The sequence below is a fragment of the Ictidomys tridecemlineatus genome, chromosome 16 (assembly GCF_052094955.1).
Source record: "Ictidomys tridecemlineatus isolate mIctTri1 chromosome 16, mIctTri1.hap1, whole genome shotgun sequence".
Classification (NCBI taxonomy): Eukaryota; Metazoa; Chordata; class Mammalia; order Rodentia; family Sciuridae; genus Ictidomys; species Ictidomys tridecemlineatus.
Window position 1 is genome coordinate 36050701 of NC_135492.1, and position 17299 is coordinate 36067999.

The window sequence follows — 17299 nt, forward strand, 5'->3', positions numbered from 1 at the left end:
TATCATAATAACTTCTTGTTGAAGTTAGCAACAGAACATCTCCTATGGTCAGTCCATCCTCTTCAGCAGGAACATTTGCAACAATTCCCTGATAGAGAGCTTTGTTAAGTCTTATACAGTCTTAATAGAAATAAAAAATGTCATTTAAATGCTGACCTGCCAACCCAACTGTGCTCAGAACTAAATTTTGAGTCTGATTATTCTCATTCATATTATTCATGAAACTAAGGCGTTTCAGTACTAAAGTGGACAATCCTGCACACACTGCCAGTGGATGCTTTTGGGAGACATCTAATATACAAGCCATAGTATTCCTGCTTGCTGGAACTAGAATGTAAGTTCCTTGAGGGCAAGAACCCTTCTTGTTTTATGTAGTGCTCTTCCTGGGCTTATAGCATGCTTATTACATACCAGTTACTCAGTGGTGAATGGATATTTCAGCTTGGGTTTCCTAACTAAATGTGTTTTGTGTTCTTATGCCTCTTTCATGTATGTACACACAAACTTCCATCAACTTCACTCCACAGATCTTCTGTTTTCTGGTCCCTCTTTCTGCCCCCTCCATCCCTGTTCATACCACTCTACTGATCTTTCCTCTATTTGGATGAAATTCCCTCCCCCCCCCCATTTTTTTCCTTTACCTCTTTGGGGGCCTTCATTTTGGATTAGATTCTGCATAGCAGAGAAAACAATCCCAACATCAAGTATCTTCACAAGACACTAACTTCAAAAAAATAAAAAATATAAACTAATTGCAGGAAGATATAGTACAGAGAAAGGAGCTGGGGAGCGGGGAGGGGTGGGGGAAGTGCTAGAGATTGAAAAAGAACAAATTATCTTCCATGCTTTTATGATTTTGTCAAGGTGTATGCCAACATTATATATAACTAAAAAAAATCAATAAAACAAGTGAAAAAAGTGTTTTGGTGATGTCAAAAGTTTGGGTTTCTCAAATGCAAAGGTTATATCCTTGGCCTATGACTAATGGGGGAAAAACTGTTGAAATCTTAATCAGTGTTATGGATATAATTTCTTCCCTGGGTCTTGTAGCAAAGAAAATCAGACATTGCAACCTAACTGCAAAAGTTTTGCAATGCATGCAGTGTCCACATGATGGAGCCAGTTCCCGGCTTACAATATTAATTATACAATGACTGTGATTTCATTTGTATCATGCACTCACTCAGTTATTAACTCAAAATTTCTCCTGTGCCTTCCTTCCCTCTCTTCCTATGTATTTATTTATATTATGTGTACATATATACAGGTATTGGTGTATTTTCACCCCATAGGCTATTAATAATATATTCTATACTTTAAATATCTAATTAATTAAAATTAAAATTATTAATTAAAATAAATCTAGATGAGCATATGTATTAAATTTATTAATATATTAAAAGAATAAAATAATTGAATAAACAGGAAAGAAAAATAGACATTTACTTAGAGTAGTATTAACTGAAATATGTATTATTCAATAAAATACAGAGACTCAAGTCTATAGGATAAACATGGCTATCCCTATGTTTATTCTATTTCATGCTAGAAGAGGAGTCATTTTCTCATAGATTTGGAGGCTAGAATTCTGAGGTCAGGATGCTGGTGTGGTCAAGTTCCCATAATTGGCCACCTTTTCAAAGTGTCCTCAAATGGTGAACAGAGATGGCACTCCTTTCAGGACACTAACCCATCCTGTGGCCTCATTTATCTGTAATTACCACCCAAAGACGATCTCTCCAAATACAATCATATTGTGTATCAGGACTTCAATATATGAACTTGGGGAGGATACAAGCATCCGCTTCTGGCAATTTCCTTTTGGCTACCCATAAATGATATGATCTTTCCAAGTCCTCAAGAGTGCTCCTTTCCTTTCTTCTATATGCAAAAAAAAAGTATATATTCTAATAAAAAGCCATTTACTAATATAAAATTTAATTGATCTTTTTAAAATTATGTTAATATTAGTCCTTAAAAAAAAACTCACAAGTGCCTTAAGTAGAAACTCAGAGCCCAGACTTGGAATTACTTTTTAAAACACCTTTTAAAAATACGGTGTCATATGTCAAAATTTACCACAGAGAGAGAAGTAGAAGATCCCATTTCAATCTCAGTTCACCTTATGCTACTGCTACTCAGATAGCAGAGAGGCTATTCTGGGACATTCAGGTAGATCCCAGAGGACTGAGAAAACATAAGTGAAACGCTTGCTATCAACACACATTGTAACCTGGTTATAGTCTCACTGATTTTTTTCTGGGCATCTTCTAGGACTTGTTGATTGTGGATGCTAGCCCTGTTACTGTCCTTCTGGTGTCTCTAATAGTGTTCATTTGCAAAGGCAAGGCAAAAGACATCCGTGTGGTGCTTAGCAATCACAGCTTAAGCTATCTAGTACTTGATCCTTAAAAGGGACTTGTGGAGGACTGGGGCTGTGGCTCAGTGGCAAAACACTTGCCTGGCATGTACGAGGCATTGGGTTCAATTCTCAGCACCACATAAATAAATAAAATTAAGGCCTATCAACAACTAAGAAAAATATTTTTTAAAAAGGGACTTGTAGAAGCACCTGAGGATTACTGAAAAGTTTCTTTCCACCTAAGGAGACAGTCTGGCAGTTTCCTGGTTTTATATATTTGATTCAGTAGAAATACTGCAGAGTGGTATGTGACCACTTGCTGCAGAGTCTGGGTTTCTCTCTAATAAAGCCATTCGCCAAAGGCAGAAGTTGTGGGCTGGCTATACTAGCAAGAATGAAGCACATGAGTGAATGCAACTGTGTGGGGGCATTCTCTGTAGGAGTTCAGTCTTTGTGGATATGTCAGTCCAGGAATCTGACTTCTAGGTGTGCTACAGTGTGGCCAGACAGAACCCACCTACCTACCTTGTGGGCAATAATGTTGGTATTTGAGCTGGCCCACCCTTTGACTTATTTGCATGAGTAGCTGAGTCAGTCATGGGGAGGTAGGATTATTAAAGGAAAAATTAAAGATTCTTGGTTACACGGAAGACACGACGTGGGAGCCAAAAACCTTAACAAGTAATCTCTTGGACCTTGGACTACATATTTTCTGTAAAATATGCATTTTTTTCATAAAATAATCTTGCCTTATCTTGTTGAGGAAGGAACTGAGATGGATATGAGGAAGTTTTACTTTAATGGCAAACTGTACTGGAAATTTTTTGAGGGGGAGGGTACTGGGAATTGAACTCAGGTGCACTCAACCACTGAGCCACATCCCCAGGCTTTGTTGTATTTTATTTAGACAGGGTCTCACCAAGTTGCCTAGGGCCTCGAGTTTGCTGAGGCCAGCTTTGAACCTGCGTTTCTCCTCCCTGAGCCTCCAGAGCTGCTGGGATTATAAGTGTGCACCACCGTGCCCAGCTGTACTGGAAAATTTTGAAGACATGAGACAAATTAAAATTCCAACTTTTTAAAATGATTTTATGAAAGACTATGAAATTCTTGAAATGCATATGAATCCAGTTTTAATATACTGTATGATGGGTGGATGAGGCTGTCCCATTACACTACTTCCTGCTTTGGGTTCTCAGTCATGGTTTGGCAGTGCAAGAACTCTGTAACAAGTTCAATAAAAAGTAAATATGTGGGGGCTGGGGCTGTAGCTCAGTGGTAGGGTGCTTGCCTAGCCATGTGTGAGGCATTGAGTTCGATCCTCAGCGCCACATAAAAAATAGATTTAAAGAAAGGTACTGTGTTTATCTACAACTGAGAAAAAAAGATTTAAAAAGTCAATGTGGAAAAAATAAATGCACCCAAGTATTCTTAGAATGCTCCAAAAGGTAGCAACCACTGCTGCTTTCACCAAACTGGACTGCATCTGCCATCACCTTCCACTGTCACCAAGATTCCCACAAGCCTATGTCTGTTAAGGTCTGTAAACAAGTCAAAATAACACCTGGTATTTTGCCAGAGGAATGTTAGAGTTAATAAACAAGTCTGGATGATGCCTGGCAAAATGCCAGAGGGAGTGGTTTGAGAAGTAACAAAATCAAGCCATTAAGTGTGGAGATTCCTTATTGGCTGACTGATGTATCTAGTTTATGCTAATTAAGATAAGCTGTGCAAAATGTATAAATAGCTCTGTTGTCCTACAATAAACGGCTCCTACACCTGCTGTATCAATCTACAGAAGCTGCTCGTCACCCCCCTAGTTATTCTGCTGCAGACGGCCTGCGACATATGCCCAGCCCACAATAATGTCAGTAAAAAGCACAGGAAACTGTGTAGTTGAGAGTCAAGGATCTGAAGGAGAAGACAGTGGGAGAAAAGGCAAAGTGGACACAGCAGAAAAAGTGGTGACGGTAGGAGATCTGAGGAGGAAGAAGAAACTGCAGAGGATGTACAAGATGCAGAGACGAGCTGGGCGCAGTGGCGCGCTCCTGTAATCCCAGCAGCTCAGGAGGCTGAGTCAGGAGGATCCCAAGTTCAAAACCAGCCTCAGCAAAAGTGAGGCAGTAAGCAACTCTGAGAACCTGTCTCTAAGTAAAACACAAAATAGGGCTGGCGATCCGGGGATGTGGTTCAGTGGTCCAAGTGTGGCCTGAGCTCAATCCCTGGTGTACACACACACTCCGCCAGGAAAAAAGATGCAGAGATGAGAAAAAGGTGGGAGAGACAGGAAATATTGTGCCAGCATGACACTTAGGACACTGGCCTCATTTAGAATTCTTGAAAACCAGGAGTTAATGGTGTAATCAACCAAGTGTGGCCCACACCTGGCTCCCTGCCCTTAGAGCCCTACCAGAGATGCCACTCTGAAGCCAGGCACTGCTCACCCAACTTAAATCTGTTGCTCACTTCCTGTCTCTTCTGTCTGAGCTCCCCGAGCTGGTCCCTAGTAACCCACACCCACTCGTTTTTTCTTCAACCTATCCCCAAACCATTATCCTCAGGTTACCTCTCATAACTGGACTCTTAATGCCCCAGCCCTGACATTATGAGCTGCCCCTCTTTATCCTGATGCCTGGATCACCCTCCAATTTGTTGCACCAACAATGCATCAAGCAAGATGGGGCAGGTTGGGTTTCCTGGACAATGAGCTACCTTATTCTACCCTTTTCTTGTGTAATGAAATAAATGGTTCCAGTTCTGTTTTGTTTTAAAAAAGGAATAATAATTTAATTACCACTAGGGAGACTGGAGGGTATGTGAAAGCAAGAGGACATGAAGGTATTTTCTGTAGCATCATTAATGTTCTATTTTTGACACAAATAGTAGTTATATATATGTTCCCTTTGTAATAATTCGCTCATCTGTACATGTTTGATGCTAGTCCAGTATTTGCCTTGTTAAATAATATCAAACACATTAAATAAAAGATGGTGAAGGAGCTGCGATTGTGGCTTAGAGGTACAGCACTCGCCTTGCACATGTGAGGTGCTGGCTTCGATCCTCAGCACCACATAAAAATAAATAAGAAAGGTATTGTGTCCAACTATAACTAAAATTTAAAAAAAAAAGGTGGAGAAGAGCAGAGATTTTAAAAAGGTACTAAAAATGCTTTAGAATAATAAATACATAAGTTTATTGTTGAATTGGTTTTATGGATGTGTTCATATGTCAAAAGAACAAAGTACATATCTTAAACATGTATAGTAATTATATTAATAAACCTGAAAAATGTTATGTATCTTACATGAGATTAAACAGAAATAACACTATTAAATGATAAATTTAAAATAAAACTAAGAATTCATTAGCTAAATATCAGTCTCAATATTTATAAAGACAGTAAGGAAAAACACTAAGCAAAGGAGCAAAATTTGAAGTGTTAACAGTGAACATATCATAGAAAGTATAAGTAATTCCTGATATTGCATTTAGAATAGAAATAAAATTGAAAAAGCTCTGGTAAATTTCATGAGTAAAAATTTAGTAGTATTTACATACGTTGTGACTGTAACACGTAGGATCATATATAATGGTGCCTCACTTAATGATGGGGATACATTCTGGGAAACGCATCATAAAGTGATTCTGTTATTTTGCAAATAATACGGGGTGCTGACACAACCCTAGATGGCACAGACCATTACATACCTAGGGTACAACTTAGCCATCAGTGCACATAAAGTCCATCATTGACAGAAACGTTGTGCCACTTATGACTATGGGATTCAACATCATACCAAGCAGCACAGACCTCATGATGAGTAATTAGTCCTGTGGAACTATAGACTGAATCCTTTAAGCCTCTAGCCATTTAGACAATGATAAAAGAAACTATAGTGCAGTAAATGAGAATAAATGACATCCTTTCCAAAGCAAGCTGCTGGGACAATGGATATCTGCATGACAAAAACTCCACTGTAGCCTTTCCTGATATGACTCAATAAGTCATTCACTTGTAAGTAAATACTCATATGCAGAAGAAAAACACAAGATGTGCCAAAGTTATAAGGGCGGAACTGAAACAGTGGATACAGTGTTGTGTGACTGCAATACCAGCTACTTAAAAGGAAAGGGTAGAAGATTTGCAAGATCAAGGTCTGCTGGAGGAAGTTTGTGAGACGCTTCCTCAAACTTTGGAAAGGCCTTAAAGGTGGCTGAGTACTAGGGCACAGCTGTTTTCAATCACCAATAATAATAATAATAATAGTAATAATAAAAATAATAATAGTAATAATGATCGTTTCAAAAGCTAAGTAACATTATAAAAAACTGAAAAATGTTAAAAATAAAATTCACATGTAGGATACCGTTAAGGAGTATAAATGAAGCAATCAGTCGGCAGAAAATCATTGCCTCACATATAACAAAATCGCTTGAAAAAAGACAGGAGAGCGCGGGAGCGGGAGGACCCCACGTCCAGAGCCAGCCTCAAGAGCATCCAGGCCACCGGCAACTGAGGGAGACCCGGTCCCCAGACCAACGAAGCCTTTCATTCATCCAAGCAGCAGGGACCGCTGCACAGTGGTCCAGCACCCCCGCCTCCACGGCAAGGGACAAGAAAAGTCCATTAAAAAGGGACCCCAGACACAGGGACCCCAAAACCAGAAAACAAGAGCCTGGCCCCGGCCCATGCCTGTACCCCAGCGGGGTGCAACACGGAGGAAAATCCTGGGTTCAAAGCCAGGCCCGGCAAAGGAGCCAGGCCCCCAGCGCCGCCGAGCCCAGCCAGGCCCAGGCCCCGGCCCTAGCCCCCGCCCTGACCCCGAGCCAGGCCCCGGCCCTGACCCTGACCCTGACCCTGACCCGCCGATAGAGGCCCTGGCCTCAGCCCCAGACCCGAACCCGACGCGCCAAGCGAGGCCGAGGCCCAGGCCCCAGGCCGCGGCCCCGACCCCGACCCTGACCCTGACCCGCCGAGAGAGAGGCTCCAGCCCCAGCCCCGACGCCGCCAAACCGAGCCAGGCCCCAGTCTCGGACCCGACGGGCCGAGCGAGGCCCAGGCCCCAGCCCCAGGTCCAGCCCCGGATCCGACTCTGAGGCGCCACCAAGCAAGGCCCCGGCCACGGCCCTGAACCTGACCCTGACCCTGACGCGCCAGAGAGAGGCCCCGGCCTCAGCCCCGACGCCGCTGAGCGGAGCCAGGCCCCAGTCCCGGCCCTGGATCGAGGCCCTGGCTCCGACCCTGAGGCGCCGAGCGAGGCCCCAACTCCGCCCTCGGAGCGTCGCGTGCTCCTTGTCCCACGTCACCCAGGCCCTATTTCCCCCCGCGGCCGTCCCAGGTCCGGCACCTCAGCCACTGACCACAGGTTCCACAGCGCAGCCTCTTTAATACCCACCGCCGACGCACGACGCACGACGGGGAGGCGTTCTGGGGGCGTGCGCGTGGGGGGGCGTGCGCGTGGGGGGGGCGTGCGCGTGGTGGGGGGCGTGCGCGTGGTGGGGGGGCGTGCGCGTGGGGGGGCGTGCGCGTGGTGGGGGGGCGTGCGCGTGGTGGGGGGGCGTGCGCGTGGTGGGGGGGCGTGCGCGTGGTGGTGGGGGCGTGCGCGTGGTGGTGGGGGCGTGCGCGTGGTGGGGGGCGTGGGGGGGGCGTGCGCGTGGGGGGGGCGTTCCCCCCAGTGGGGGCCACCCAAGACTGCCTGGCCAGCGTTGTGCACCTCCCAGTACCCCCCACACACCAAGTGGTCCCCCTGAGGGTGGCCCTGGAGTGACTTGAAAGACAGGAGCTGAGGGCTGGGGCTGTAGCTCAGTGGCAAGGTGCTTGCCTGGCATGCAGGAGGCCCTGGGTTCCACTGTCAGCACCACTTAAAAACAGACAAGGAAAACAAAGGCATTCTGTCCACCTACAACCACACTCACACACACACACACACTCACACACACACACACACATACACATACACACACACAGACAAGGGCAGGATGGACCAAGTACAGCTACAGGACAGCTAACTTGAGAGGAAATAGTGGGCTTACCACCAAGCCTGCCATTCAGGCAGCGTCCATTGGCCATGCTCCACTGTGAAGTGGCACCCCTCTTTGTCCCCAGAAAAGTCTTATTTTGGGCTTTTCCAGAAATCTTCACCAGGGCTGACTGCAGAAGTTCAATGCAGGTAAACTTCCTATTTTCATGTCGCCCTGTTTTACTTGGCCACTGGCCAGGAAGACACCAGCACTCCAGGTGCTGGAGTAAATGTACCCAGTGCAGTAGTTTGTAGAACTGTGCAGACAAGGCCTCTGGCCTTGAGCCGGGCTTCACAGAGATGCCTACGTTTGTAAGATAAGTTACCAACTGGGCTCCATGGTAACAGCTGGCAGAGAGAGAATAGAAAGGGGAGAAGAAGCTCTCTCCTCCTCAGGTGTTGTCCTTGAAGAGTGAACTTGCCCAGAACAGTGAAAGGAAAAGCTGCTTTTATGGGAACTTCTGCAGACTGTGAACTTGTGAGCCCCTCCCCTTGCATGCTGGGTATCAAACTCTGAAACTCCCTGAACTCGGGGGTTCAGGGGATGGATGGATGACAGCCAAAGCTGTGCCCTCTGAACCTGGCTGCAGCCCAATAAAACTGTTTCCTGCTGTCTTGGGTGCCTGGCCTCGTTGGTCCCTACCACATTTTTTTGGCCACCCAGATGGGACAGAGGAGGTAGGGAAGGCTATTGTGCCTCTCTTGTCTCTGGGGATCGGTTTCCCTGGGGCGATGGGGGGACAGCGGTCCCCTTGGCGCGCGCCCCCAGGCCACTTTTAGCCTGAAGGATGACGGACTCACCAGTGTCCTGGGGCTGATGCTGTGGAAGACCTCTGTCTCTCAGCTGCAGTGTGACCTTCTGCGTCACCATTTAAAAAAAATTTAAGACGAACAAGTCATAAACCTATTCCCCTCCACCCTTTTTAATTTTTGCAATTGCAGCTGAATAGATCAATGAGCTCGTTCCACAATGGCTTGACCTTGGGGGTTATAAGGAATTCCTGTTTTAAGGTCAATTGGAAACTCTTGGCAAAATTGTGGGAAAGAAGAGCTTACCAAAGCTGGTGCATTATCTGTTTTTAATCTGTAAAGGGCACCCTGCCACAGCAAAGGCTGCTAGGCAGTGAGAAATTACATGTTGAGTATTTTCCTTTGTAGGTGCCGTGGCCAAAAAATCAATCTGGAGTATGTATCAACTATGACGTGTACATAACACTGTTTACCGAATTGAGGAATACGAGTTCCATCCATTTGCCATAATGGATTTGGTCTTAATCCACAGGGATTTACCCCTGATGGCAGAGATGGAGTGTGTATAACATACTTGGGGCAGTAACTTATAATTTGGCGCGCTTGTTCTCTGGTAATATTAAATTTTTTTATGCAAACTAGAAGCATTTTGATGATGTAAAGAATGTGAGGCTTGTGCACAATCATATGGAGACATTTATTGACAAACAGCTACACACTGATCGATTTTATAATTGAAGTTTTAATATTTTTGGTAACTCCAACTGCAAATAAGCCGTCCGAATAAATATTAACAGGCTCATTTGCAAAGTAATCTAAGGCACAAATAAGAACGTCTAGCTCTGCTCTTCGGGCAGAAGCCTATGATGTTTGTATTACCTCTGTGTGAACACGGCCATAAAAACCTGCTTTGCCTGAGCTTGAACCACCAGTGAACACTGTTGGGGCTCCATCTCTGGGCTGGGCACGTACCATCTTTGGAAAAAAATAAATGGCGTTAGTAATGCAAATTGAATGATTTTATCCCGAGGATGATGACTTTCTATCTGACCAGGAAAACCAGCAAAAGCTACTTGCCATAAACTAGAAGCTCGAAAAAGCCCGTTATTTGGTTGAACAGAAAATGGAATGATTATAGCATCAGGTTCTGACCCAACTAGTTGCAAAACTCTCGTTCTAGCTTTGATTACTAATGGGGCAATAGAGTCATGAGAAGGAATTAATGTCTTTGGGGGCAGAGTGGACTAAATGCATCCACTCAATAACTCCCGATCTTTGCCATATAGCTCCTGTGGGGGCATGAGCAGTTGGAAATATTAATAAATACACCAGTCCTTGAGGACTAACTCCAGTAAGCTGTGCATTTTTCATTGTAATTTTAACTTTTTCTAAAGCTGCTCTAGCCTCTATTGTCAGCTGACGAGAAGTTGGAGAAAAATCTCCTTGTAACATCTGGAATAAAGGACTTAAATCAGAAGTAGTTAGTTTTAAGGATGGCCTCCGCCCATTGATATCTCCTAATAGTTTTTGAAAATCATGAAGGGGATGTGACTCCTTAGCTCTTATCTGTAGATTTTTGTGCACGAATTGTACGTCCTTCAATTACGTGGCCCAAATATTGAAAGGGAGGCATCTCGTGTACCTTTTGAGGGGGCAATGCACAAACCCATTGCCGTAAGTGAAGCCTCTGACTGAGTAAAAATGTCTGAAAATACTTCTGGATGAGCAGGAGCTAATCCTATGTCATCCACGAAATGAATAATATATGCATCAGGAAATTCATTCCGTATAGGAGTTATCGCTTGACCTACGAATTTTTTGACATAAAGTTGAACTATTACACATTCCTTGAGGCAAAACCTTTCTCTTCACTGGTTCTTTAAAAATGAATGGCTGGGACATTGAAAGCAAATTTCTCACAATCCTCAGGATGTAATTTTATTGAGAAAAAAAATACAATTTTTTTTTTTTAGATCTATCACCGTTAAGCTATAATTTAAAGGAATTTCTGTAGGAGAAGGAAATCCAGGCCGCAATGGTCCCAGAGGCTGAGTTGCATGATTTATTGCCCTTAAATCCTGTAGCAACCTTTAATTACCTGATTTTTCTTAATAAAAAAAAACTGGGGGTGTTCCAAGGACTAAGCATTGATGCTATAGGACCAGCCTAAAGTTGTTCCTCAACCAACTTATGAGTTATCTGAAGTCTCTCCCGTGATATGGGTCACAGAGAAATCCATATAGGCTCTTCTGTGAACCAGATAATTTGTTTCCTGCTGTCTTATGGATCAGGGGGATACCCAGGGCCCCTAGTAAAAAAAATTGGGGTCTGGAGTATTTACGAATCTCTGTCAAGGAGACTGGCTTGTAAGCAGATATTCATCCTGATCATTTATTTTTTCACGATCCCCAGGACAAAACCATTGATTAAGTTCCTCCAATGAACTCATAGAATTCAGCGTCATCAGTAATAATCCTAATTTGCCGAATACATCCCTTCCCCATAGATTTACTGGTAAAGATGCTAACACGTAGGGCTTAAAAACTCCACTAGTTCCATCTTGGTCCTCCCAGGGAAGATATGGTTCACAACATTACAAAGCTCTTGACATCTCATATTCCATACATGAGATTCCAGTGGGGTATGAACTCCCATTTTTACCCCGTATACAGATTGCAGATTCACATCGGTTCCACATCCATGTTTTTACATATTGCTATACTCGTGTCTGTTGTATTCTGCTGCCCTTCCTATCCTCTACTATCCCCCTCCCCTCCCCTCCCATCTTCCCTCTCTACCCCATCTACTGTAATTCATTTCTCTCCCTTGTTTTTTTTCCCTTTCCCCTCACTTCCTCTTATATGTAATTTTGTATAACAATGAGGGTCTCCTTCCATTTCCATGCAATTTCCCTTCTCTCTCCCTTTCTCTCCCACCTCTCCTCCCTGTTTAATGTTAATCTTTTTCTCATGCTCTTCCTCCTTGCTCTGTTCTTAGTTGCTCTCCTTATATCAATGAAGACATTTGGCATTTGTTTTTTAGGGATTGGCTAGCTTCACTTAGCATAATCTGCTCTAGTGCCATCCATTTCCCTGCCAATGCCATGATTTTGTCATTTTTTAGTGCTGAGTAATATTCCATGGTGTATAAATGCCACATTTTTTTATCCATTCATCTATTGAAGGGCATCTGGGTTGGTTCCACAGTCTTGCTATTGGGAATTGTGCTGCTATGAACATCGTTGTAGCAGTATCCCTATAGTACGCTCTTTTAAGGTCTTTAGGGAATAGTCTGAGAAGGGGAATAGCTGGGTCAAATGGTGGTTCCATTCCCAGCTTTCCCAGGAATCTCCATACTGCTTTCCAAATTGGCCGCACCAATTTGCAGTCCCACCAACAATGTACAAGAGTACCCTTTTCCCCACATCCTCGCCAGCACTTGTTGTTGTTGGACTTCCTAATGGCTGCCAATCTTACTGGAGTGAGATGGTACCTTAGGGTGGTTTTGATTTGCATTTCTCTGACTGATAGAGATGGTGAGCATTTTTTCACGTACTTGTTGGGTGAAAGTTTTCAAATGAGCTGGATCCAGATCAGAACCCAAACGCGTGAATTCCGACACGGATCCTTATTTATTTATTTTTTTTCCCCATGAGGTCTGAGAACATCTCGACAAAACCTATTTGCATTTTCAAATGTAAATGCTGTTTAACAAGAAATTCACAAGCACCCGGGTCTATTGATTGATCTCTTGGAGGTCTGGGTGAAGTCGATGGACAAAATCAGAATATAGTTCAGGAGCACCCTGCTTAACCTTAGTCAGAAATAAACTAGATTGGTCCCAGGAGTTAACCTGGGTGTCAGGGGGGTGAGGGGAGCTACACCAAAGTCACCAGCCCCTGTGTGGCAGAGACAGTGTGGAAACATGGTCTTCATTTCTAGAAAATTCCCTCATCTTCCCCACCTCCTATCCCCAAAGCTGTGGGAGGGGACAGTTCAGAGGGAGACTTCGAGGTGGGGTTCAGAGGACCCAGCATGGTGGAGCCAGGCAGAGCAGGGGACACTTCAGCCTGGGTCCAGGTGTGACCCGGGGCTGGTTTGGGGTCGGTTTGGGGACTTGGGGGCGCAGTCACAAAATTATCTGTCCCAAGGTGGGGCGGTTTCCTCTGTGCCCTCCCTGCTTGGATCCTGGCAAGTCTCTGACACCTCAAGATGCTCCAAGAATTGGAAGTCGAGCCAGGCATAGCAGCTCAGGAGGCTGAGGCAGGAGGATCCCAAGTTGGAGGCCAGCCTCAGCCACTCAGCAAGGCCCTAAGCAACTCAGCGAGACCCTGTCTCAAAATAAAATAGAAAAAGGGCTGGGGACGTAGCTCAGTGGTTGAGCACCTCTGGGTTCAATGCCTACTACAGAAAAAAAAAAAAAGACTATTTCTTTTAGCTATTTGGGAGACTGGGTCCCCACAGATCAAGTGACCAGGTGGTCCCAGTGGACCACAGTCAGTGGGAACCTGTCTCATTCATATTAGCACCTGACCTCATTAGCACAGGAGGCTAAGACAGTTTTCCTGACTTCTAAAAGTATCATAGGGCAGAAACAGAGTGAGGTAATGCTGGAATTACAAGCTGAGTCCTGCAGAAGGAGCATCCTGTTCACTCTCTAGAAACTTCTGTGGCCCATAAGGAACCACCCACCGCAGCCCCTGGGACCTAGCCATGGACGCTGCTTGCTCTGGCAGTCTCTGGCGCCATCGCGTGGTGGCAAGGGGAACAACAGCAGGATGGGTTCAGGCATCGTAGCTCTTAGGGGCAGACTGGCCATGTCAGGCTGGGGGACTTCCAGGGCCTCTTGAAATTTTGCACATGGGAGGGAAGGGACAGACTAGGAGGCTGAGGTTTCCGAGGCATGTGTGGGCTGCAGCAGGAGCTGAAACCACAGTTGTCCTCAGACTCTCTGGAATGTCACGCCCAGCAGAGCAGCAGGAAGCACCAAGATGTTCCTAGAACAAACAAAACCAATCCCTTTGTCCTGCCCAGTATTTTCACTTCACATTCTTTTTCCTGTTATGATGACCGTGACTCGGGCTGCTGTCTGGAGGATGGGTTTTGTTTTGTGCAAAGCAATGGATATTTGAAGCTTCGTCTCCTCCTCCCACCGTGGACAGAGTTTTTGCTGGAGGGACAGGGACACTCCTATCTTGAGATTTCTTATGCTGCCCAAAATTCTGAGTCCTGTGAGTCTATTAAAGAGTAACCTCGGCTCAGTGCAGTAATGCCTGTAGTCGCAGCAGCTAGGGAGGCTGATGCAGGAGGATCGCAATTTCGAGGCCAGCCTCAGCAGGTCCTGAGAGCAGTTTGGGGCGATGGAGGCGGACTCAACCCAGGAGCTGGGAGTGGGTAAGGACCATACATACACAGGTTCCTTTGGCAACTCATGGCCCCTGTCTGCAGGCCCTGGCTGCCTTCAGCTGCCCACTGGGATGGCAGAAGGATCTGGGCTGGTGTGGGGGGGCCCTGCTTGGTGGCTAACATCACACGTGACCAAAATAGGCAAATCTTTTTTTTTTTTTGGAGGGGGTGGGTACTGGGGATTAAACCCAGGGGCACTCAACCACTGAGCCACACCCCCAGCCCTTTTTTGTATGTTAGAGACAGGGTCTCACTGCGTGGCTTAGCTCCTCGCTGTTGCTGAGGCTGGCTTTGAACTCGCGATCCTCCTGCCTCAGCCTCCCAAGCCTCTGGGATGACAGGCGTGGGCCACTGCACTCAGTAGAATAAGCAAGTCTTTATAGATAGAAAACAGCTTTGGTTTCCTGGATCTGGGGTGGAAACAGACCGAATGCCAACGGGCACGAGGATTCTTTTGGAGATGGCAGAAATGTCCTAACACGGGGGTCTTGGTAGCAGTTGCAAAACAGTATAAATTTATTTTAAAAATTCATTGCACTGTGCCCTGAAAACAAGTGAAATTTCACAGTGTGTAAATGATACCTCCGTGGAATTCTTGCAATTCCTATTTTCCACTTCAGAAATATCATCTTAGATATAAAGTCCACCTTGCCGAAATAAAAGGTCTATTTGGATGGTCACAGGGTCTGGGCTTTGAGGTCTCCAGCAGGTGGGCGTCTGTAAGGGCTGCCAGGAAAGAGGAACCATGGCGGCCATAGCACGCGTGACCACCAGGGGGCAGCAGACCTCAACTGATCTGAAACCCATGGAGGTCCTAGGAGCAGGAAGGGGAGGGAAGGAGGAGGGAGGAGAGGAAGGAGAAGGGAGGAGGGGAGAGAGAGGGAGGAGGGGAGGGAGGAGGGACGAGGGACGAGGGGAAGGAGGAGGGAGGAGAGGAAGGAGAAGGGAGGAGGGGAGAGAGAGGGAGGAGGGGAGGGAGGAGGGACGAGGGACGAGGGGAAGGAGGAGGGAGGAGAGGAAGGAGAAGGGAGGAGGGGAGAGAGAGGGAGGAGGGGAGGGAGGAGGGACGAGGGACGAGGGAAAGGAGGAGGGAGGAGAGGAAGGAGAAGGGGGGAGGGAAGGGAGGAGGGAAAGGGGGGAGGGGAAGGAGGAGGGGAGGGAGGAGGGGGAGGGGAAGGAGGAGGGAGGAGAGGAAGGAGAGGAAGGAGAAGGGAGGAGAGGAGGGGAGAGGGAGGAGGGGAGGGAGGAGGGGAGGGAGGAGGGGAGGGAGGAGAGGAAGGAGATGGAGGAGGGGAGGGAGAGGGAGGAGGGGAGGGAGAGGGAGGAGGGGAGGGAGAGGGAGGAGGGGAGGGAGGAGGGGGAAGGGAAGGAGGAGGGGAGGGAGGAGGGGGAGGGGAAGGAGGAGGGAAAGGAGGAGGGAGGAGAGAAAAGAGAGGGAGGAAGGGAGGGAAGGAGGAGGGGAGGGAGAGGGAGGAGGGGAGGGAGGAGGGGAGGGAGGAGGGAGGAGGAATGAGGGGAGGGAGGAGGGGAAGGAGGAGGGAGGAGGAATGAGCGGAGGGGGGAGGGAGGAGGGGACGGAGGAGGGACGAGTGGAAGGAGGAGGGAGGAGGGGAGGGAAGAGGGGAGGGAGAAAAGAGGTGAAAAGAGAACCACCCTGACAGCTTCCCCTCTTCTTCTTCCTCCTTCCCCTCCTCCCTCCTCCTTCCCCTCCTTCTCCCCTCCTCCCTCCTCTTCTCCCTCCCCTCCTCCCTCCTCCTTCCCCTCCTCCCTTCCCTCTTTCTCTCCTCCTTCCCCTCCTCTCCTCCCTCCTCTCGTCCCTCCTCCCTCCCTTCTTCCCTTCTCCCCTCTTCCCTCCTCCTTCCCTCCTCCTTCCCTCCTCCTTCCCTCCTCCTTCCTGCTCCTGGGACCTGCTGCTTCCCTTCAGTTGAGGTCTGCTGCCCCCTGGTGGTCACGCGTGCTATGGCCGCCATGGTTCCTCTTTCCTGGCAGCCCTTAGAGACGCCCACCTGCTGGAGACCTCAATGCCCAGACCCTGTGACCACTTTTCGCCCCTTTGATATGCATGCATAATAGCAGTGACTACTGCTGTCCCCAGGGGCCATTCAACTTGCTCCTGGAATGGGACTGTTTCTGCCTGTTACTAAATACTGTCCATCCACTTGTCCAGCTGCAATACGTCCAGGGTGAGGAGGAGCCTTGGTTCAGTCCCACTCTGAGGGCCACTGGATGGAGCAGCAAGGGAACTGTCTTGGGGGGGGGGTCTGCACTCACGTGGGCCTGAGGGGCCATCTTCTGGCTCACCTGGGTGGCTTCCCTAGGGGCCTGGGTGTTCTCCAAATCCATTCAACTATTTTTCCAACAGACACTTAGTAAACACCTGCTAGGTGACAGACTGGGCTAGGAACTGCAGATCGTAATGAGCAAAAACCAGACGTGGGTCTTGCTCCCAGGCTTCTGGAACAAAAGAACCAGGAAAAATCTCTTTAGGGTGAGTGGACATTTAAAAGTGAGGAAAATGGGCTGGGGTGGTAGCTGGGTGGTAGAGCGCTTGCCTAGCATGTGTGAGGCACTGGTTCGATTTTCAGCACGACATATAAATAAAATAAAGGTCCATTGATAACGGAGAAGTTTTTTTTTAAGTGAGGACTATGTCAAGTGCGGTGGGGTGCACCTGTCATCCCAGCAGCTGGGGAGGTTGAGGCAGGAGGATCGCAAGGTGGAGGCCAGCCTCAGCAACAGGGAGGCCCTGAGCAGCTCAGCGAGAC